We start from the raw sequence: 17943 nt of genomic DNA on the forward strand, positions 1-17943 counted from the left end.
GAACAGCTGCGTTGGAAATCTGTCTGCAACTTGAGATACTGACTAGCTGTAAATCTGCTTCTGAGACCAAACTAGTCATCTGCCTTTTATTCATCGTCATAGACCTCTAACAAATAAGGATAAATGGCCTTACAGTAGACAAAAGGTAGCATCAGATCCTAATCAGAATAATATTTCAGGATGACAAGCCTACTCAAAGAATCATAAAGAATATTTTGGAAGAGATTTTAGGAGATTGCTTACTTTACCTGTCACCCAGCCAGAATAATATTTAAAAACTTTTGGCAGCAGATACTCCATAGCTTCTCTAGACAGTATGTCCCAGAGCTTCAGTATGCAGGCAGTGCACTTTTCCCAATGTCTGTCCTATCTATTGCTAGGATTTAACCTATTGTTTTTTATCTTATTTATGCTGTAGACTGAAAAAATAATTTTGTTTGTTTTGAGACTTGTATAAAGACTCAGGTAAAATTTCCTTGGTTTTGTTGCACAATTTCTGTTCTTTCAATGTCAGAAATTTGAAATGCTTCAGTGTGAAGAGATGGGTGTAAGCACAGCATTAGCATCATGAGGACAGCATTTTGATGGACTTTTCTATCTCCACGAGGTCTTCACATGCCATTTTTACTGTTGGAACATACACTCTTCTAGAGGTGAAATTCTATATTTAAATGTGTCCTATGACTCAGAAAAGTCAGCATCTCACAAATAAATGACACACATAAAGAAAAGCATAGCCAGCATTAGTGCCAACACAAAATATCTTAACAGCTGTATTACTTTGGGAAAAAGAAAAAAAAAAAAAAAAGATACAACAGCAGGACTCTGTCAAGAAAACTCAAACATTAATTTAGTGTGAGCAAAATGGTATCTGGAAATGTAATGAAGTTCCTTGTTATATTAATACTGCATTAAGTGCTAACAAAGCAGTCAAACATATTTCACTGCAATAAAAATTTGCATACCAGAGATATGTAGAAAATAAAAGATAATTAATTCATAACTGAGCCAATAGTTTCAGTAAGCTTAGTCAAATGATGAGCTAGGATATTAAACAGTCCAAAATATCAGTACAGAATTAATATAGTATGCTGATCTATAAAAAAAGTATGCTAAGTTTGGAATAAATGCTAATTTTATTAAAAATGGATTAATGCGGTCATGGAACAAAATTATCTATTAAATCATTCTTAATGCAAGTGTGAGAAAGCCATGTAAGTCTGAAAAGCTCCAAATTCTGATCTATGCTTTGGCATTATTGAATCCAATATCCATACTTCAATACCTAAGTAGAAGGCATTCAGTTTTGTCCTTGAACACATACTGGCACATGAAGGAGATGGATGGAAAACCACATGTGAATGCAATGTAGAATGAAGCATCTCAGTTGTTTAATGGTACTGGCATTACCTGTGCCAGAATAACTAACTTCATGGTATCTAAAACCAGGTAATGTTTGTTTTGGCTGCACAAAGAAAAGGTGCTTATGTCTTCAGTAAGCCTCAGTCAGCTTACAGCTCAGGAAGCTATTTTCTTCAAATCCTGATGGGAGAGATGCTGTAGAATGGGCTCACTGCTGTGAAGGTACTTCCAAAACTCGTAAGCCTAATCTGGGGACGTTTTTATCTTTTTAAGAGTTATTTTTCAGAAGGTCAGTATCTCCAGCTTTAAAATCTCTCGATGGATTTGCTTTTAGAGGAAGTTGCAGATTTCATCTGACTGGAAAGACTGCAGTGCTTAGTTTCCTAAAGAATGGTCTTCTTTTGATGAAAAATACAGTCTTTGCAAAGTTTTCTGTGGGTTTTTATTCTCTCTGTCTTATCTTTCTGTCTGTGTATTTGTCTAAGTATTTATCATCTTTAAAGTTCATTTTGTATCATGCCAGTAAACATTTCCTATTTGAACTATTATATCCTTTCTTCAAGCTCTCATTTCCTGATATTTCTTTCTAAATTTTTTTAATTCCTACTTTATCTATATGTTCAGGTAATTCTATACTTTTGCACTAAATGTTTTACTCAGTATGTGACACAGATGCCTTCTGGTGCACACAGCATCACACAGTTTACCTCTAGATGCTGCATCTCATATGACATCATGTCTCTTGATAAGACACAGGATTTTGTTCTCTTCAACATAGCATCTCTTTTTGGATACTCTTTTCCATTAGATGGGGCTTCATAAACAGTTTTATGGATAGTTTTTAATACACTATTATTCCCAGTGTTCTCTGGACAAACATAATTCAAATCAAGCCCACTGCAAAAATGATATATATGTCTCTGCCAGGTACAAGCTGGATGCAATATCTGTTATTAATCCTACAATATTACCACACAGTTTCTGGCAGTGTTTGATCCCCACATCTAGACAGAATAACAAATCTGTCATTGTTGTCTTGGTTACAGCCACTGATCAGATTACTTGGTACAACCTACAGGTGAACTCTTCAGGAACATTCATGTCACCTTCCACACACAGCAGCCATTAAGCCACCTGCTCTCTATAAAAATTGATTTGTCTCATCTACCACAACGTTAATAGTACCTTCCTGAAATTTTCTCAGAAGCATCCCTTCTGATCTTGAAGGTCATAATTTATATCATTTGGAATGACTGAGTTTGTGAGCTTGGCTTGATTCTGTCAGTCACTTTGAAATATCAGAAATCGCCTGAAAGCAAAGCAATTGAATAAAGCTGAACTCAGCCTGTTCTCCTGAGGCAGCTTTTTCAGCTTGTTCAGCAAAATTTACTTGTACTCCGTCCCAGCAGAAATACTCATGTGGCAACATAATTTAACCAACACGGGTGGTATTTTGTGATACAATTTTATTAGGATTTTCCAGTTTTCTCCTTTCTTTGAAAACTTGTCATATCATGCATATATTTTGTGATTTTTGTGTTGGAGAATACCATGAAGCATGAAGAAGCTCCTTGCCTCTTAAGTTTGTCTCTAACAGTTTGGGGTTTTTTTTCAGTGAAAGAATTCAGGCTGTTCGAGAGCATCATCTATTCACTAAGTCAAAACCAGATTGCACCCAAAGCTATCAAGTAGCAAATTGCCTTGTTCTGTAACTTGTTTCCAAATAAATGGATCCATTGAAAGTCATTAAACTACAATGTGCAGAAAGGTGGCCTTATTTTCTAAACTTACAGACATGGAGAGCTTGTTGTCACAGCATTTTACAGACAGTAATGGTAAGGAAGAAAAAGAAATTCCACTTTCCTTGAAAGCAATTACAGAAACAGCTCCACACTAAAAAATGTAGGTACATTTGGTTCTGGAAATCAAGTTAATTATGCCTCTGCTGCAGGTCATCAGATTGTAGAATCATAAAAGTGCTGGGTTTAGACCTCACCCAGTTGCCAGAGCACAGGAATTTAGTCTTTTGAGATGCCTTCAGTAATCACACCACCTTCAGCTGTCATATGTTGTCATAGTTCTTGTGTTTCACCTGACTTTTAAAAAAGAAATTTAGTTCTATTAAATGGCACCAGTTTATCATCCAGTGCAACTTAAATGTTAGGTGTCTTTTGGCTGATACAGTGTTTGTGGAGCTATGATATGATGGGAGGCAAAAAGGACACCTACACTTGATCTGTTGATTAGACAGGCAAGCAGCTGCTTTTAGATTTTCATGTCTAGGTCTTAGGTCTCTGAATCATCAAGAAATTCAAAGAAGAAAAAGTGCAAAATAAGGTGACTGTTGAACACTTTTCAAAAATTTTCCTGGGATCTTTCTGTTTGATTCACACTAGATGCTAAACAAATACTCAAGAATCATGGGTTGCGTGTCTGATCTTCTTCCTTCTCAATGACAATGTGCAGAAATCAGGAGCAAAGAAGAAGCAAGATGCACAGAGACACACAGAAGTGTTTGCAGCACTAAAGGGAACCCTGACTTGAACCTAGCCAACCCAAGGAGAAACTAAAACATCTGCTATAGTTGTTCTCCGGCAGAAGAGTTGCTCTTTCAAACAGCTGAGAGTATCAGAGGACTAAGCATATTCTGGGCTCAGGAGCACAAATTGTGAGTACTTTTCCCTATCATGAAGTTAGAAGTATAGAGGAAAAAAATGGAATCAGGAATATCACCCCCCCTGTGGCCAGGGCTCAGCAGGGTTTGCTCTCACCAAGCCTTTTTACACTTTGTGTTAGCAGGGGGAAGGTGCTTTGCTATCTTCTCTTTCAGTCTCGTAAATTTGACTGAGAGTCTAGAATGGACTTGAATCCTCACCCAGTAGGTACTGACAATAAAAATAAAATATGATCTGTGTTTGACCCATCTCCTTTATAGCCAGAAAGTGCCCCAAACCCTTTTCCATGTCTGTAAGTTGTTCTCAACACAGGCATTCTCTTCTGACTCTTCTCTCTCAGCTTGTTTCAGTCTATTAACTTATTGAGATGATAGCACCAGGCCTGGAATGAATTTATGTATTTTTACACATCAGTTCAAGGAAAATATCATGCAGACATGAAGTCTTGATCCACAAAGTCAGAAGGATTTTTCATATTGCCCTTGAGAAGTAAGAGAATTCACTCAGTTCTCAAACTTCTGTAAGAATACTTGCAACACAGGAGGTCAGCTTAAAATAACATAGTGGTCCCCCTGGCCTTAAAATATATGGATGTATAAAACATAATGTTCATGAAAAGGTTAACTGCCTTACTGTTACTGTTCACTAATAGTGAAATAAAAAGAATTAATGATATACCACAGTGCCGACTAAAGGACCTACTGACAAGGAACCGATAAAATTCAGAGAAAACCAGGACCTGAATCATCAGATGAAATAAATGTATTCCCAAAGTCTGAAAATTTTGTCATAAATTCATAGATAATGCAGCTGAATCTATAAAAAATGCTACCAGTGAAGCAGCAGGTGTACTTCCACAGGATCTCTGCCTTCCAAGAGAAACACACTTAAAATGAGCATTATATGGTATAAAACGGCACTCTGCTTAATGGACAAAAGGCATTTGATATTCCAGCACCACAGAAGCATTAAATAAACCTTTGAACATCTCAGATCAGAATACCATCAGGTTTTAAACTATCAGGACCACATGAAGTCAGGATATGCCCATGCCTGTTTTAAGAGAACTTCACAAAATGAGTTCTGAAATCACATTTGGTATTAGTAGTTCTGATTTTCATCACTGAGGTTCACAATCTTTAGCATAGAGGTAGATTTTAGTTCAGCAGAAATGGATTCATCTTAACTGCCACAAACATTAATGAGAAGCTTTTGACAAAACTTCTTCCTGCAAATTTGAAAGTTTATATTTAAAGGTCAGAGGGTTCCTATGGCATTTGAAGACAATGAAATACATTCTCAGGGCACTATTTATTCTGCCACAGCAAATCTAGTTGTTGAGACTCAAAAGTCCTCCCAGTTACATTTATTGTGATTTATAAAGAATAGAAAACAACATTGGCTGTTAAAATAGCAATAATCCAGCCAGATTCTCCTGCACTTTACCCTGGAAATAACCACAAAAAGCAAACTGAGACTGAATCAAAAATGAGTGATTGATAAATATTGCTAAGCTTCTATGTTTGGGTGAGATACACATGTGCCTTTGAACAAGTTTCTACCTGACAAGTTTGTTTCTACCATAAAGCAATGACAAAAGTCAAGTAACCCATGTTCACCTTAGTGTTATTGCTACATATAAGTAAAAGCATATTAAAAATGTGGACACCACCTAAGTGGGTTTGAGATTTTGGGGTGTGTTTTTATGAAAAACATGGGAACATGGTTTAGTGGTGGACTGGGATGTGCTGGGTTAATGGTTGGAGTAGATGATCTTAAAGGTCTTTTCCAAGCCAAAAGATTCTGTGGTTGCTTTATCCTCCAAAACAGCACTGTTGAAAAGAAAAGGATGACACACAGGTCTCCTTTCTGAGCTGAACGTCTCCTGTAAGTCAAAACTCTATGGCTGTTTATCTGGCTCTGAAGGATTTTTGAAAATTACCTTCCGATGAGTTGTCAAAGGCATGTAATAATATGCTCTTCAGAGAAACAATTATTTTATGACAGGTAGCTTCCATTTGATGTCATTCAGTTCACAGGAGCCCTCCGAAGATAAACTGGCTGGTCCAAAAGGATTGGAACAAGAAATGCAATAGCATATTTTCTATTATTTTTTTCATAGCATTATCCTACAGATTCTGTCCAGGCACAAATATAATGCTGTTCTCTTCTGCCAGCTGCAACAGCAAATTGGTTCTGTCTTTCACAACTGTTATGAAAAAGAGTTACAAAAATATAATTTTCTTAAAGACACCCTACCAACATCTGTATTGTATGGCTGAATATCTTATTAAAAAGAGAAACATTTCCTGAAGAAGCAAGGAAGAAAAGTAGATAATTGGATTTTCTTCTGCTTGTCAGGAACATACCACTCAACACCAGGCATTGAATAAAAGAGATACTACTGCTTAGTAAATCATGGTAATTTGACAGCTGACCTAAAAGGCCATTTGACTGTGAACAATAGGTATCTGTGACGGATTTATCACTGCTCCTGATTATATTTACCAAAGCCTTGCTTAGAAAAAGTAGCAAACACTTAACAGGAGCAAGAGCCTCCTTCCTAGATTTGCATTTGGGTACCTCCACTAGCCTGAGAAGAACGATCTCTGATTTGGAGTGGTAAGAGATAAGATTCAAGCCAAAGATTTATTCTTTAAAGTTAGACATTTGCCCCATCTATTTCACTGAACTATTTCAAATTGAATGTAGGAGAACCCAGTATGTTATCTTAGGGCATACTTACAGATTAAAGACAACCCAGCACATGTCCTTGCTGAAAACTGACACAGAGAGAGGTGAGCTCATTAACTGAAGGTCTAAGATAAGAAATGGTGGAGAGTGCTGAAAATCATTCTTTCAGAAGTCCAAGTGGAAGAAAACCTGTTCTATCCACTATCTTTCTTGTTCTGAAGGAACAGATCCTTTTGTCAAATTTTGGAGAGCTAAACAAATTTCCAATGTCCATTCTTCAATAAACTTGTAGTAAAGATGATGAGGAACTTGGAAAAGAAATAATCCTTTTTCCTATAATTTGCATTCTGTTAATTTAAAAATAGGCAAGTCTTGCATTTCTTTGTAATAGCTTATTTTTTCCTTTCTATCAAAGAGGGTAGATTTTGAACTGTGCTTTCTTGATTCATTTTTCCTCTTATTCTTTCTCAGGTTTTAATCCCATACTTCTTTTTTTCCTGTAGTCCTGTCTCTCACCCCACCCATCCCCTCCCCCCTTTTTTTCTTTCACCTGTTAGACTGACAGCTGACACAAGAAAAGAAGGAATGAAGGTGAAGGAAAAATAAAAGAATGAGAAAAGGAAAATGGAAAAGAAAGAAAAAGCTAATGCAGGAGACAGTATTGTGTAAATTAGGTTAGGGCAAAAAAAAGATTTTTATAAATCAAAAGGCTATTTTTCTGAAAAGATTGGGCAGCTGTATTTTCCAAGGTCCTTTAACTCTGCTTTCTTTGCTCTGTATGTCACTATGATAAGTATCATAACTATCAGCTGCAAAGGGCAGTAAATGCTAGATTAGGGAAACAGGGAAGACCTGGCATTCACCGGCAGCTGGCCACATTCCCTTCTTGGCAGCATATCCTACATCTTGCAAGAGGCCAGCTTATGACAATTGTCATGACTGTGATAACTGTAATTAAGGAGCAGCCACAATGAAATCCCCTGTCTCCCAGAGCCCCTGAGCATCAGTCTTAGTGGCTTGTGCCATTTGCATTCATACTGCAAAAAATAACAGGTACTCCAAACCTCTCCAGACTTACTTTGTGAGAAACACTGCCAAGACTTGCAGAAAACCTGACTCACTGCCCTCTTTGCTTCTTTTGTGCAGTTTCCTGCAAAAGTATAAAATATTCAATATTTTATTATATTGAACAGTACCTGATTGAATAACATTAGAACATCATATTATTCCCACTGAAAACGTGTGCCTGCTATTGGATACTTTAAAAAGCTCCCATTTAAGAATGCTGTGGCCACTCCAGCCTGCTGCTGCTGACTTCCAGGGTATGTTAGCTCTTTTTACTCATCAGAGACTACCATTTCCCCAGTTTTACTCTGAATTCATATATTCAGTACTCCGAGTTATTTATATGACAAGTTTGTTCAAGTGTATTTTATTTGCTCTTGAAGTGCTGAAAATAAACTTGCAGATGTTTGGCAAATTAAACTTGACCTTTCAAACCTGTGGAACACTGTACTTCATACAACTACTCCTTCCCCTACAAGCTCCAGGTACTCATGATGTGTAAGAAGAATTAACACCAACAAATTTAACACTATGTTCATATTAAAAAGTGAGTAGTTATCACCAGTGTTTTTATTAACATCTATGATTATTTCACTTGTTTTATCTCTATGACATATCTGCATGGACAGCTGACATATCCACATCAGCATCTGTGGCAAATGGCAATGAAGGCAAGTAACCATGACAGGAACATTGAACTGAGTGGACACAAATGCAGAATGTCAGCTCTCCACTTCTGAAGCAGAGAGTCTCTGTTTTAAAATGAGAACCACGCAGAATGGCAAAAATTCAAAGGGATGTGTTGGGTAAATGTTGAAGTTTGATTTAGTTTTTATCAAAGGCAGTGGTTTATCTTTGTATAGTTACCCTATTTTCAGTGTGCTTATCTATATTCCCTTTGAACATTACTGCTTGGACTTAAGTGAACATTTTCTTCAGAAGAACTACATAAAGCAGTATTGGATCAGTAACAGTAAAAATTACATCAGCAGTAACTGCAAAAAGCTTATTTTATTGTTATATAACCACACATATATGAGCTCTCGTGCTTCTAACCAGCCTTACTGGACTAGTGTTTCTAATACAAAACTTGTGAATGTTCATTGTGGTCTCATTTTTCTACGCTAATGGAACGAGGGTGTTTATATTGATCCTTTACAAATGCACATCAGTAGGTTGGTTTTATACAGAACTCACAATGGAAACCAGGGTCAATGTACAGTCTACTGAAGTCAGTATCAAGCGTCTAATTGATTTCAGTGGATGCTGCATTGTATCCTAAAGGCAGGTAGCTCTTCAGGGTAGGTATGAAACCACTTGGAAACCAATTAAACCTATCCAGACTTAAGGAGCTAACAGACCGCTTCCCCATAATCTCTGGTTTTGGTTTATATAGTATTGGGAGGTCATGGGATAGACTTGACACTTGAAATTTTCTTTTCATTCTCTGTGTCTTTGTAGAATTACTCCTGACAGCCTCAGGCGGTCGCTGAGGTGTGTGCATGGGGCAGAGTGGAAGAGATGCACAAGGGAAAAATGAAAGGTGATTCCAGCAGACGACAGACTTCTGTTAGACTGTCAAAAGAATTTATCCTTTAGGTATTTTTGCCACCATTCTTGTCAGCTTCAGGTTAGCATCTTGGGAGTTTACAGAAGTCCTTGTCAGAATAATAGGAGAAGAATTATAGAAAGAGAAATGAAGGAGACAACGCAAAAAGAGAGACTTAAGTTTAATTGCAAAACTGCGCTTTTCCATTTAGATGTTTTTTCTGCTAGCTGGTCTCAAGCTGACACTTGGCTTTAGTAGGTGTCCTTTAGCACAGCTAGATTACAGAAGTAGGTGTAAAACTGAGAGAGGAAAATTTCAAAGGCACAAGGAGTAGTTAGGCTCCTTCCTCTGTGCAGAAACATTACCTTTCCTTGGAAAATCTTCCCCAAAAGTATACAAGCTAGTTAGGATTTAATATTTTCAGTTCACTGAATAAGTCTGTGTCACGGTTTAACACTGGCCCAGCAATTAAACCGAGTAACAGATGCTCTCTATTAATCTCTCTCTCCTCCCTTATAAGAAAGGAGAGAGAATAAGGGAGAGAGACTTATGGGTTGGAAACTAAACTACACAACTTTAATGAAACAGGAATGATAAATAGGAAAAAATTAATAAATATATACAAATATACAAGAAAATGGATACCACATTCCTCCCCCCTTTCCCCCAATAGCTCTCACGTCACCACCGAGGCTGCAGGGCAGCTCTGGGAAAGTCCAGGCTGGACTCCTGGAGTCGGCAGCAGTCGGGAACTGGAGGCAGGAACACACAGATATGGGCTGGCACGGATCAGGACCACAGGGAGACAAACGGACGGGATCCTTCCAGGATGCCGGGGTGAAGGAAAGGAAGCAGGAGAGGCAGGAAGGGCAGGCAGCCGGAAGCTGGAAGCAGGAAATCTGGCTTGGCCCTCATGATCCCTCAAATTTATACTGAGGATGACGTATATGGGATGGAATACTCTGTTTGGTCAATTCTGGCAACTATCTTGTCCGTTCCTCCCCAAAGGAGGGATGCAGGTGGGACCTCTTTATGTTTTCTTCAGAGCTGAGCAGTGTCCTTGGCTCTGCACACCAATCTCTAGCAGTAACTATAAACATCAAGTGTTATCAGTCCTAGAAACTCACACTGTCTGAGAAACTTGCTCTTAATTTCAGCAAGTGCAACTACTTACAAGAGACTTAGCTAAAAACAAAAGTACAAGACAGAAAATCACCTTTATCCTGGCCCAAACCAGGACAGTCTGGGAACAATCCTTTCTTCACAACCAAAAATTTTGGGTTTTTTCATATGTTTAAAACTACAGATTACTGGCATATGTTGATCAAAGGTGGTAATCATCTGAAGGGACCTGAAGGGTGTAAGTACTCATGAGAAAGAAGGCATGGAAGGGCCCTAAAAAAAAAAAAGCCAAAGAGATTTTTTAGAACAGGAAAGAAAATGTAGGCTGAAAGCCTAAGAAATGTCATCCCAGCATACAGTGAAATGGCACATTCCCTGGAAATCTACAATCTTGGACAAGATGGAAAATAAAGCAGCAAAAGCACATTTTCAATTATACCAGTTTCTAGGATGCATTTTAAAGATGAGCTGTTTTGCCTTTTTAATGGCAGTTATATACATTACATAATTAGAACAATGGGCTGAATAGAAAAATATTACTACAAATTCCATACTTATAGGTTTCACCTATCTTGTTATGGAGCAGATCACTTAGGAACAAGGAGACCAAATAACCAGATAGCGCTCTGAAGACTATCAGCAATTATTCCTTTAATCATCAGTAGTCCTTGGATTACCTTTTTAAAATCACCAAGATCTGTGCTTCATTTCCCTTTTGTTTCTGTAGTTTTGGAGTTTAAAAAAATATATATTTCTCTCTTGGTACTGATATGAGTTGAATGAGCACTAGCAGAGCAATTGACCCTTCCAACTAGTGACTGTAAAGAATGTTTCCATAACTATTGACAAAATATTTTTATATATTTTTATATAATATATATATTATATATTTTATATATATGTTTTATATTATATATAAATACTTATATATTTTATATATTATTATATATTATAAATTATATGTTATATTAGACAATGTTCTGTATTAATATTTTATATTATATATAAAAATTATATGTAATATTTATCTATTTTTAAGTTTTAGCAAACTTAAGCCTCAATCACTTTTGCAAGTCCTGCAAACAATAATTGATATTAACTGCATAAAAGTGATAATTAATCACAAGTAATTGATATTAACATAAAAGTTAAACAGGAAGAAAAAAAATAAAAAGTATATAAATAAAAACTTTCTTCAAGTTTAGGCTTCCTCAAGTGGAAAGTAACTTGTTTACAAATTTGACTTCTAGATTATGTATTTGGCTCACGTTGTCCTTTAAGATGCATGAAAACTATCTTTTTGAATGAGTGCAGGTAATTGCTTCACAAGTCCCAGCAGACAGATGGTGTGGGTTATCCCAAGCTCCAGAACAACTGACAGGGAGCAACTGTAACATCCTCCATTTGTATAGGATCCATGGGATTTTCTCAGCACTCACTATTTTAAAGGCAGTACACACTGAAAGGACAAGAGAATAGTCCATAATCAAGATTCTTAACTCTGGACTCAAGCTAAATGGGATACAATAAACTCAGGAGGATAAATGCAGAGTATAAAAGCGACTGTAGCAACACTTCCCCATGTTCTTCCAAAATTTTTGTCTCAAATTAGTCAATTGAGTTTTAAATTGGGTCTACTACAATTTTGGGAATACACATTCTGTGATTATGTTCCATCTAGGACATGTTTATCCATTTAATGCCTGAGGATATGTATCATAATATATAATGTTTTATACGCTCAGAGTGACTTGAGGGTACCATATTAGACTGCATTGCAATGCAAGAACTCTGAGAAAACAAGCCACATGAAAGAAAGTATAGTTATTTTCAGGGCATATTATAGTTATTTATATATATATAAATATATATATATATGTATTTATATTAGGGCATATTAGTAACATTTCATCTGGAATCAAATCGTTCTGGTGGTAGAGGTCCCCTCTTGCTTACTTGCTTACCATATTGGTCAGTGTGCCAGCATCAAGATATCAGCATCTCTGTATTGCCACCGTAGGGCCAGAAGAAGGAATTTAAATTTTAGTTACTAGAAAGAAAACAGTAAACAATGTCCATCTACATTTCCAGTTCAAATGCCTGTGACTTGTTAGGAAGGGAGGTGTACACAGGCCCATTAGTCATCTTTTCCTCCAGAAAAGGCAGGAAAGGTTACAGAGTATTACAAGATGCCTTACCATTTGTTAAAAAAAAAAAAAAAAAAAAAAAAAAAAAAAAAAGGCAGTTCATGTCAACTATGCAATATGGAAATAAATGCTAATTTGGTCAGGAAGGATAAGTGCAATGGGCATGTGTATAAAACAGAGCTGGCAACATTAAAACCCCTTTAAGATGACTTGAGGGTTTCTCTTTTTGGAGGCACTAGTATAGTGCTGTGGTATAGCCAACAGTGGTACTTGATGAGACAAGGAATAGTTCACCAAAATTTCTTCATTCACATGAATTAACACACTTATATGACTAGTGGCAAATAATTGAGACATTTATGTAATGGGTTCAGAAAGAAAAACTGACCACATGATATCAAGCTCATGTTTAGCTCATTTATTCACTCTGTTCAGATGTATATGAAGCCAGATGCCTCATCACCCTCTCATTTTATTAGCTGCAGAATGAAACATATTTATTTGATAAGCTTATTTGTCCCTCTGTAGAGCCTCCCTAGCCTCTCGCAGATCAACACTCCTACCCAGCTTGGTGTGATCTGGATGTTGGGACAGAATGCACCCTCTCTCAGGGGGCAGGAAGAGGAAATGGGCATAAATTTAAAGAGGGAGTTCTGTTAAAACATAGGAAAGATCTTTTTTGCACTGACAGTAATCAAACAGAGGAACAGATTGCCCAGGTAGGTTGTGGAGTCTCCATCCTTGGAGATAATCCAAACCCAGATAGCTGGGCATGGTTCTGTGAAATGTGGTCTATCTGACCTTGCTCTGAGCTGAGGAAATGCCATAGATGATATTCTGAGGTGCCTTCCAATATCAGTTATTCTTTGCTTCTGTGATCTTTGGCCTTAGGATAATATAACTTCCCAGAAGTTCTCTTTCCTAAGGAGAAATGCAACATCTACTGTTCCAGTCTTGTCTTGAAAATTGAAGGAATAATTCTCAGGGATTATTTCACCTGGATAAACTTTAGTTTAATCTTTCAAATATAAGGTATCTCAAAGCTGTCAGAAGACATGTAGTCAAATATATTGTTTTTACAACTCCAATACAGAACCTCCACAAATATTATCAGAGAAGAAAATCAGAATTTAATCAGCAATTCTACAGAATTCAAGGAATTCTAGCCTTGTCCAAAACCTCATTATTTTAGAAAATCTCAGAAGATACTCAAATGTCATTAGGAGTGAGACAGCTTGCTGAAATCTACAGATCGTGTTCTCTCAGACATGGTTTTTATTCACATTTGTTGGGATTCTAGGAGGACAGTGTAATTTCTACCTATGATTACTCTCACATTGCTCAGAGAAATAATTTTAGTGAGCACAATATTGGAGACATTCTTTACATACTACTGAGAGGGCAGACTTTCATTAATTCGATCTTATTTCCCTCTAGGTTGGCCTCGGTCTGCATCTCTCTCTCCACTCAGTGAGATTTAATATTCCAGCTTCTGAAATAATGTCTGGAATTACATGGCAATGACCTCACTCTTTTTCCGTAACCTGGTTCATTCTTTTCTTTCTTCTGCTCCTCTGAATTGATATTTGTCTCTAGAGGAAATGAAACTTGAATAATTTTCCTGAAGGCAAGTGCTTTTTTATACATTTTTTAACTGATCACAAGGGTTGTTCTATTACTTACACATTCCAAGAATGTAATCTCTATCCCCCTCTGAGAGTCATAGCTACTGTTTCAAAGAAAAACAGAGACACCAGTGCTGCCCCTTCCCTCTCCAGTCTTCCTGCTACCAAGGAAGAGATATAGGCAGGTAGTCCAGGCACTTTAAAGTCAATGGAACTTGGGTTCTTAGACCAGTTGGATGCTTATAAAAAGTTATGTCTGAGAGAGCTAAGCACACAACTGCAGCTGCAGACAATCACATGCTGTGGTCATGACCCTCAACCTGGAAGTTAAAAAGTCCAGAACTCCATAATTTTCTACAGAGCATAGATGCTCTAAGTTCAGATGTAGCTTCTACCTCACCATTTTCCTCTTCAAATCTGTATTGAAGTCCTCAGAGATGTTCTGTGAAGGACCAGTCACTGGATTAAACTCGAGTTATAAAATACCTCATAGACTTTATGATGCAATATGACACAGTTGAGCACCAATGCTAAGCCACTTACTACACAGGTGTAAAAACATGGACAGTCAGCCCAAGCCTCCACACCTCAATACAGGTCAATCAGTACTCATGCCTGTGGACTCTAAGGACAGACATGTTCCGTGTGGCCTCTGAAAGATGGAAACCCCAGAGAAACTGACAGTACCAGCTTGCTAGTCTCTAATTATAGCTTGTTCAGTTCAACAACTCTCTATGGAGACTGACTACTTACAGCCTGAGTCTTTAGAAGGCATAAAGAGCACAGAAGCTTAAGCAGGCCTTGTGCATTCTTCACCAGCCTTTGTTTTTTAATAGTTTTGTTGTTCATTTGCCTTTCCGGTTCCTGGCGATCGTTCCCAAGTATAACCCCATCCATCAGTCAGCTCTACAGTAGACTTTCCTCTCTCCCACTATTTAATCCAAGTATTCATCCCTTGCCTCTTTACCTTACCTGCTGTAGCAGCACATGGCAAGAGAAAGCAAATTTTATTTCACAGGATTGCATCCCACATTGGGCTGCCTGCAACAAGACATCTTTCTACATACAGCCCAGAAAGCCAACCCTGTCCTGGGCTGCATCAAAAGCAGCACAGACAGTCAGTCAAGGGAGATGATTCTCCCCCTCTACTCTGCTCTTGTGAGACCCCAGCTGGAGTGCTGTGTCCAGTTCTGGAGTCCCCAGCATAAGGACACAGAGCTCCTGGAACTAATCCAGAGAAGAGCCACTCAAATGCTCAGAGGGCTGGAGCACCTCCCCTGTGAAGCCAGGCTTAGGGAGCTGGGGTTGTTCAGCCTGGAGAAGAGGAGGCTGTGACCTTATAGGAACCTTTCAATATCTGAAGGGTCCTACAAGAAAGCTGGGTAGGGCCTTTTACATGGCTGTGTACTGAGAGAAAAAGCAGAAATGGTTTAAAGCTTGAAGAGGGGAGATTTAGGTATTAGGAGGAAATTCTTTACTGTGAGGGTGATGAGATGCTGAAACAGGTTGCTTAAGGAAGTTGTGGCTGTCCCTTCCCTGGAAGTGTTCAAGGCCAGGCTGGATGGGGGTTTGAGCACCTGGTCTGGGGGGAGGTGTCCCTGATCATGCAGGGTGAGGAACTAGATAATCTTTAAGGTCCTTTCCAATCCTAGCCATTCTATTATTTTATGATTCTATATGGACTGCCTCTGCTTATTATCTAGATTTGTGTCCAATTGTAGTTAATGGCAAAACCTACTCCAAGGACAACACAGTCAGCTTGAGGAAGGATCACACCTATTTAAAAAAGAAATGGATGGGCTTTGTTGAGAAAAGACAAGAAACACCTGGGAATACTATAGCTGTAATGCTTTGTACCCTTTATATTGCTTGTAAAATGCCTGAAGACTTCCAGAGTCTTTGCAATCATTGGAGAACATGACAGGAAATAAAAATGTGTTGCTTAGAGCTTTCTTTACTTTTACAAGTAAACCTGTATCTTTTGACATCTGCAAGTATTATATGCTTGGTTTCACACATCACTGTATTTCCTGTAAAGCTTTGATCTGCATGAAAACATTACATAAGCAAGCTAAGAAGATAAATATAGTTAACAATCAGTATCATTATTTATTCTCTATCGCTGTAATTTGAAGAATTGTCAAAGTTTAAGAGTAGTTTTTAAATATTGTATAAGTAACAATATAACCAAAATGCATATTACAGGAGGTTATTATGCACACATAATTAGGAAAAAATAAAAACATTCTGCTGCTTAGACAGGGAGCATAGGGTTAAATTAAACATCTTGCCTAGAATACCAGTCTAATCACTGCAAAAAGAGCCACCTCCCAGGCAATCCACCCAATCCATCTTAAGATGGATGTCCAAGGTATGTAGAATAGATCACCTGCTGGAGAATGTTCTCTCCCTTGCTTCTTTTCCTGCTGATAAAATGGAGCTCAGATTGCTGGGTCATATACTGACTGTTTAGATTAGCTAATACTAGGTGTAATTAATTCCTCCTATACAAGGTCTCACCTTTCCCAAGGTTTTCACATTGCGATTCCTCCCTGAAATTTGGGAGGATTTCCATCAAAGTGAGTGGAGAAAGGCCACTGACTCTGAAATAGACTGCTTATGTATAGACTCTGAAATAGTCCTGTTTATTGCTTAGCTGCACCAAGAGCAGCATCCTCTGAACTAGTGCCCACACAGCCCATGCAGTACCACACAGCACAACCAGTGCCCAGCCACATCGGTTGACTTTGTAGCCCTTGTCTTTCATCAAAATAGCATCAAAATAGCTCTCAGGATGTTTCCTTCCAGCTTATAAATATTGCACACTGCCTCAAGAGGGGTCAGATAAGAATATTCTAATATCCGAACCCTTACTGATATTTTTAGATAGTGAACAGTAGTGATTTTTGTTCCTAGCAAGTGCTTCTTTGATCACATCAGAAGAAATTACTGTATACATAAATATGAACAAGTAAGTTCTCCTTACCTGAGAATTGCTACTTCTCTGTATCTCAGAAAAGGGGAGATGACTGAACTGCTCTTATGGCAACAAAACTAATCACTCTTCCCTGACACTGCAGCCAAAATAGCACACATTAAGCTAAAATGGACCTTCCCAGCCATGCATGAGGTAACGCTGGAGCCTAAGATAGTGCACAGTCTCTAAAGTGCTAGTCTTTAAGCATGAGAAAGTCCTAGAAAGAATAACCATCTCTTTCTTATTAGAGACCCATGCTTTTTGTCACAGCTTGTACTTGTTAGTTCTGCAGGTTATTAAATTAGACCCTCCAAGCTCGAGGGCAGTTCAGCTCGGCCAGCCTCAGGTCAGTGATGCCAGCAGGATGTTCTGTTTTGAATTCCCCAGATTTCTCTGAAAACCTAATGCATCCAACAGCTTGGCCTTAAAAGCAGTGCTCCAAGGTACTTCCCCTTGGCTCTTTCAGTCTGATCCAATACATTCACCAATGTTTGCTCTTACTGTAATTTCGTGTTTCATTTGTAAACAAAGAGAATTGCTTTATTCTAGCACTGATTTTTGTTTGTCACCATCAGCCAGGCTGAAGTTCTGAGCTTCTCAAAGACATTCAGCATTTCCATGAAAAGGTCAATGGGAAAAGCAGGTCCCTGAGACTGGCTGTGGTTTAACCACTTTTGTAGGCTTTTGTAGACACCAATTGCAAAGGACAGTCTGAAAAAGAACAGTG

Source organism: Heliangelus exortis, chromosome 3 (assembly GCF_036169615.1).
Source record: "Heliangelus exortis chromosome 3, bHelExo1.hap1, whole genome shotgun sequence".
NCBI classification, from domain to species: domain Eukaryota; kingdom Metazoa; phylum Chordata; class Aves; order Apodiformes; family Trochilidae; genus Heliangelus; species Heliangelus exortis.